The 6,311-nt window shown below is 36.7% G+C and overlaps 2 non-coding genes across 2 annotated transcripts; both read right to left on the bottom strand.

Annotated features, from left to right (window-relative positions):
• Positions 1–1,517: 1,517 nt before the first annotated feature.
• TRNAA-AGC (transfer RNA alanine (anticodon AGC)) lies at positions 1,518–1,590 on the bottom strand. The gene has a single exon. It is a non-coding gene; the product is annotated as a tRNA-Ala (tRNA).
• A 4,649-nt stretch (positions 1,591–6,239) lies between these two features.
• TRNAP-UGG (transfer RNA proline (anticodon UGG)) lies at positions 6,240–6,311 on the bottom strand. The gene has a single exon. It is a non-coding gene; the product is annotated as a tRNA-Pro (tRNA).

Raw genomic sequence — 6,311 nt, 5'->3', positions numbered from 1 at the left:
GATATTTTGCTTTTATAAATAGATATCTTCACGAAAATAAGTTTATGTTGAGATGGAGAATAAAAATTGACACTTAAGGACGTTGATACTTGGGACTTTGATTCCTCTTGGTGTGAAGCTTGCATCTTGCAATTACTTGTGTAGACAATGTGTTTCACTTAAAATTCACTCAAGAGAAAATAATCAAATAACGAATCATATTTGAGAGAGGATAACTTTTTTTTTTAATCTTCGAGAAATAAGAAAGAATAAAAATTAAAACATGGCAGGAATGACCTCTTCTTGAATCTTTGTTTTGTTCTCCTAAATGTATATAAAAAAAATAAAAAATAAAAATCTTATATATTTTTATATATAATTTAAGTACCTATTTAATAAAACTCCATCCAAACTTCTACTCATAAATTTAATTATTATTTGTATACAATTGTTAATATGTAAGAAAATACACGTACAAAATGTCTATACTATTGGTAATACACTAGTCTCGGTTGTTTGACTAAAACAATGCAACCATTGCCCAAACTAAAGAATTTGATTCGAGGCTATCTCCTAATAGAGTGAGGCTCAATTAGACTTTGTTGTAAGATTCGACCATATCAATTAGAATAGCGTTCTCCAACTATAAATATTGAACTCCAAAGTATTCACGAGCAAAGTAAGTTTGTTGAAACTATCTATAAAAGTGTTCAAAAGTGAGTCGTGGAGAAGATTTGCCTTAAAATCTAGTTCCAATTAAGGATTTCAATGATGAAGAAGTGCAAGCTATTGGAAGGTTTGCCGTGTTATAGGCCTTGACCCCAAATTTTATAGTATTGTGATAGAAGCTATAAATGACAATAATATTCATTGGTCAGATATTGCAATTGTGAAGAAGTTCCGTCATATGCCTCTACCGCCATCCTATAAGCTCTTATCTTTTGAGGAATTCATCAAATTCCCTCTTCACAAGTAGCAGTATAACTACTAGATTGCTTTCTTTACTTACAATAAGTCCTCTCTCTATATGTCCTTGTGGGACATTACTCTCTTTTATCTATAAAAATGGCATAGCCACCTCTCTCTATATGTCCTTGTGGGACATTACTCTGCAGTATAACTACTAGATTGCTTTCTTTACTTACAATAAGTCCTCTCTCTATATGTCCTTGTGGGACATTACTCTCTTTTATCTATAAAAATGGCATAGCCACCTCTCTATATGTCCTTGTGGGACATTACTCTGTATAACTACTAGATTGCTTTCTTTACTTACAATAAGTCCTCTTTCTATATGTCCTTGTGGGACATTACTTACAATAAGTCCTCTCTCTATATGTCCTTGTGGGACATTATTCTCTTTTATCTAAAAAAATGGCTTCCTTGTGACATTACTTACAATAAGTCCTCTCTCTATATGTCCTTGTGGGACATTATTCTCTTTTATCTATAAAAATGGATCTTTTCTTTTTCTCTCGTACCCACGGATACATAACATGTTAAATTAACTCATACTTAAGAAAATAATTTCTCTCTTTTGGAGATGCAGGGTATCGATCCCCGTACCTCTCGCATGCTAAGCGAGCGCTCTACCATCTGAGCTACATCCCCACAATTTTTGCATCACAAAACTCTGAATTTCCCGTCATCAATAATAGTGAAAATGAAGAAATATTGCTACCCAACATGTCATGAATAAGGAAAAATTGAAAAGAAATAATATATTTAATAATAGATAGTCCTATTTTTGGAGGTGCAGGGTATCATCGATCCCCGTACCTCTCGGGTATTAATCGAGCGCTCTACCATCTAAGCTACATCCCCATGATTTTTACATCATAAACTCTAAATGTCACATCATCAATAATAGTGAAAATAAAAAAAATATCAAAATATTAATAACAAATAGTTTGGATTGGTGATGCGGGGGATCGATAATTGTGAAAATGAAAAAATATAATAACAAATTAAATACTTTCTTCTGGAGATGCGGGTTATCAATCCCCGTACGACTCGCATGCAAAGCGAGCACTCTACCATCTAAGCTACATCTCCATAATTTTTACGTCACAAAACCCTAAACGTCTCGTCATGAATAATAGTGAAAATGAAAAATATCGCTACTCATTATGTCATAAATAAGGAAATATTGAATAGAAATAAAATAGTAATAACGAATAGTTTCTTTTGGAGATGCTAGGTATCGATCCCCGTATCTCTCGCATGCTACAATCCCACGATTTTACATTTTACATAAAAAAACTCTAAACTTCCCGTCATCAATGATATTGAAAATGAAAACTATCCCCGCTCATTATGTCATTAATATGGAAAATTTAAATTGAACTAATATATTTAGTAATCGTTTCCTTTGTTGATGCATGGTATCGATCCCAGTAATTCTCACATGGGATGCAAACGCTCTACCATCTAAGCTATATCCTCAAGATTCTTACGTCACAAAATCCTAAACATCTCGTCATCAATAATAGTGAAAATAAAAAAATAACGCTATTCATTATGTCATAAATAAGGAAAAATTGAATAGAAATAAAATAGTAATAACAAATAGTTTCTTTTGGAGATATGGGGTATCGATCCGATCCCCGTACCTCTTGCATGCTAAGCAAGCAATCTACCATCTGAGCTACATTCCCACAATACTTATATCAAAAAACCCTAAATGTCCCGTCATCAATTCCAGTGAAAATGAAAAAATATCTCCGTTAATTATTTCATAAATAAGGAAAGGTTGAATAGAAGTAAAATATTAATAACGTATTTCCCATCATAAGCTACATCCCCACAATTGTTGCATCATAAAACCCTCAAATTCCCATCATCAATAATAGTGAAAATGAAGAAAATCTAGAGATGCAGGGTATCAATCCCCATACCTCTCGCATGCAAAGCGAGTGCTCTACCATCTAAGCTATATCCCCACAATTCTTATGTCACAAAGTCCTAAACATCTCGTCATCAGTAATAGTGAAAATGAAAAATTATCCGAGCTCATTATGTCCTAAATAAGAAAAAATTGAAAAGAAATAATATATTTAGTAATCGATTCAACTGGAGATGCAAGGTATTGATCCCCGTACTTTCCACATGGGAAATGAACGCTTTACCATTTGAACTACATCCCTATGATTCTTACATCAGAAAACCCAAAACGTCCCTTCATCAATAATTGTGAAAATGAAAAAGTATCTCTGCATATTATGTCATAAATAAGGAAATATTGAATAGAAATAAAATATTAATAATAAATAGTTTCTTTTGGAGATGCGAGGTATCGATCCTCGTACCTCTCGTATGCTAAGTCGTACCTCTCTTATGCTAAGCGCAGCTACATCCCCACAATTCTTGCATCACAAAACCTTAAATTTTTCATCATCAATAATAGTGAAAATGAAGAAATATCGCTACTCAACCTGTCATGAATAAGGAAAATTTGAAAAGAAATAATTTTCAATAATATATTTAATAATAGATAGTTTTATTTCGGAGATGCGTGGTATCTATCCCCGTACCTCTCGCATGCAAAGCAAGCGGTCTACCAGAGATGTTGAAAAGAAAAGGCGAGTATGAAAAGACGTATCGCATAACCGTCCCTGTAAGCAGCTTCATTCTTTCTTGATCTATGAACCGACTTTATGAAAAAAATCATTCTTTCGGCTGAAAGTGTGACTGTTGGGTATAGATAAGCAGGACCTCTTGGTTCGAGGGAAACCAGAGATGTTGGTTAAGAAAGCTAAGCAAGCAAGTACAGGACGGACAAAATGCACATACAAATTGATTGACATGATCCCTCTCCCTCTCTCTTTGGCTAGTTGGCTAGTTGCACGATAAGCGGAAAAGCATACCAGGTAGGGAAAGAAAGGCTGCTCGATCTCTTGTAAGGCACACCCTCAACGACGAGCTCACCAGGCAATGCTATAAGTCCGATAGAAGTCCAAGATTTCATCTACTATGGACAAGGAAGCTCTTGGGGGAGCTAACATGAAATGAGAAATACATTCGATTACGGCAACTAATAGATAGCGAACTTTTTGGTAGAAACTGAATGATCCCTTGGCTCGAGCAAGAAAAGGAAAAGGTAGTCGTACTCCTACCTTTTCCGTCGGATGATAGGAAAGTTTGAGCTGAATGATTGAATCACACCTGGTAAGAAAGGCGCGCTTAGTAGGTTTCTCCAAACGTATAAACAAAAAGAGGAAGCAATCGGTCCTAAAGAGGTCAACGCATACGTGCTTTTTCCTTTCGTTTAGCGAGATAGCTTACCAACTCTTTCGGCTCATAGCAGCAGTATGAAAAGCGAAATCCTCATCCTGAGTCGAGTCCGCATTGCCATACGAATCAACATCGGCCAAACCAAGAGCTACTATTTTTTCATTAACGAAAGCGGATCTAACAGTTTCGATAAAACCAACCTCTTTTAAAGAAGGAGTCGCTCTGCCTTGATCACCATGGATAGATGCAGCTCCCACTTTACCTTTGCCTATCGTGAAAAGGAAAGTTCCCTCACGATAGGCCCTCCCAGCTCCCGAACGTCTTTCTATCAATCGAGAGAGGTATAGAATAGTACAACAAACCAACAAGACAAGAATGGACTCATAAGATGGGCGGTCAGGGAAACGATTTCATTTGTGTTATCCGCCAAGGAAATGATCAAGGAATTCTCTATACACGGCTGAGAGATGACCGTATTGTTGCACATCCTGAGTAAAGTACCATAGGCAAGCGAATCTTTTGAAAATGAAAGCGTGTAGAACTCAGATCCACTTTCTCTTCGATTCGTAAACTTCGGATCTGATCATCATTTCGTCTCCGGGTGACTAAGAGAAAATTTAGGCCTGGCGTGCATCCGATTCGGTCAACAATAAGGTACAAAGCGGATTGATAAAATGGGCTTGAAATTCCATTGTCGTTAGGTCGAAGATCTCTACTTGGTTTAGTGCACTTTGGTAGTTGCGAATGTTGCCGTAATCGAATGTCTTTCTCATTCGACATTCTTTGTTACCAAGCACTCATACTCGCCAGGGTTGAAGAGACAGTCCGTGAGCTAATTGGGTTTCGAGATTGCGTATACGCGAAAAGAGCTCGCTTTCGACTTTCTCCTCGGTGTTTTATGCTCGGTTCTGGTTCAGGAAAGGGTCTAATCTCTTTCATTGGAGCACATTGATGCCAAAGGAGTCTTTGGAACTGGTGGAGAGGCTATGATGACTTCAGGCTATTCAAATAGTATGGCTGATACCACAAAGAAAGTGTATCTAAGTCATACTAGTGGAATAGATTTTTCATAATAATTATCTCGATATATGATACCAAAAACCTGCCTGATGACTGATAAGGTAAGGGTTTCAAAAGACAAAAGAATGACAATTCTACGTGTGATAGAAAAGGAGATCTTTTTTTTTTTAGTGTGCGTGGTTCGCCTGCCTTCCTGACCGCGGATAGGCTTTGGGGATTTGCACTTCGGCCCCTTAGAATACCACATCAAGGTGACAGGATTCGAACCTATGGCTCTATGAAACTTCTTTATCAGTTATTTGGGCGCATCTTCCTTAAAAGGATTGTGACAACAGATGATCTATTTGACGACAGCGGACAACATAATGAAAGCGCATCTTCCTTAAAAGGATTGTGACAACAGATGATCTATTTGACGACAGCGGACAACATAGAACAATTTCTGGGATTTGCACTTCGGCCCCTTAGAATACCACATCAAGGTGACAGGATTCGAACCTATGGCTCTATGAAACTTCTTTATCAGTTATTTGGGCGCATCTTCCTTAAAAGGATTGTGACAACAGATGATCTATTTGACGACAGCGGACAACATAATGAAAGCGCATCTTCCTTAAAAGGATTGTGACAACAGATGATCTATTTGACGACAGCGGACAACATAGAACAATTTCTGTAATGCTCTTTTTGAAGTCCGGCCCTTCCAAGAATATGTTTCATTCAGTATTCTCATCTTCTTGATTCAATGTTTAAAAACCACATTTTAAATCATATTATCTTACATAATTCATTTTGATATAATTTTGTTGGGGGCATTTTGAGAATCGAACTTGAGACCTCTCACACCCAAAACGATAATCATACCACTTAGACCAAATGCCTTTATAGTAGATTTATAATTCTTTGTTGCTAGTCTATATATTTTCCGTGCCTCAATATATGAAAACTTTATAGAAGTTTAAGATGCATTGCCACGCATTCGTTTGGGTCAGGCCCCATTGATAAAAGGGGCATTTCAAGAATCGAACTCGAGACCTCTTGCACCCAAAGCAAGAATCATACCACTAGACCAAATGCCC

The sequence above is a fragment of the Cucurbita pepo genome, chromosome 10 (assembly GCF_057944985.1).
Source record: "Cucurbita pepo subsp. pepo isolate OVF chromosome 10, ASM5794498v1, whole genome shotgun sequence".
Lineage (NCBI taxonomy): Eukaryota > Viridiplantae > Streptophyta > Magnoliopsida > Cucurbitales > Cucurbitaceae > Cucurbita > Cucurbita pepo.
This window is presented reverse-complemented; position numbering and strand designations above follow the sequence as displayed.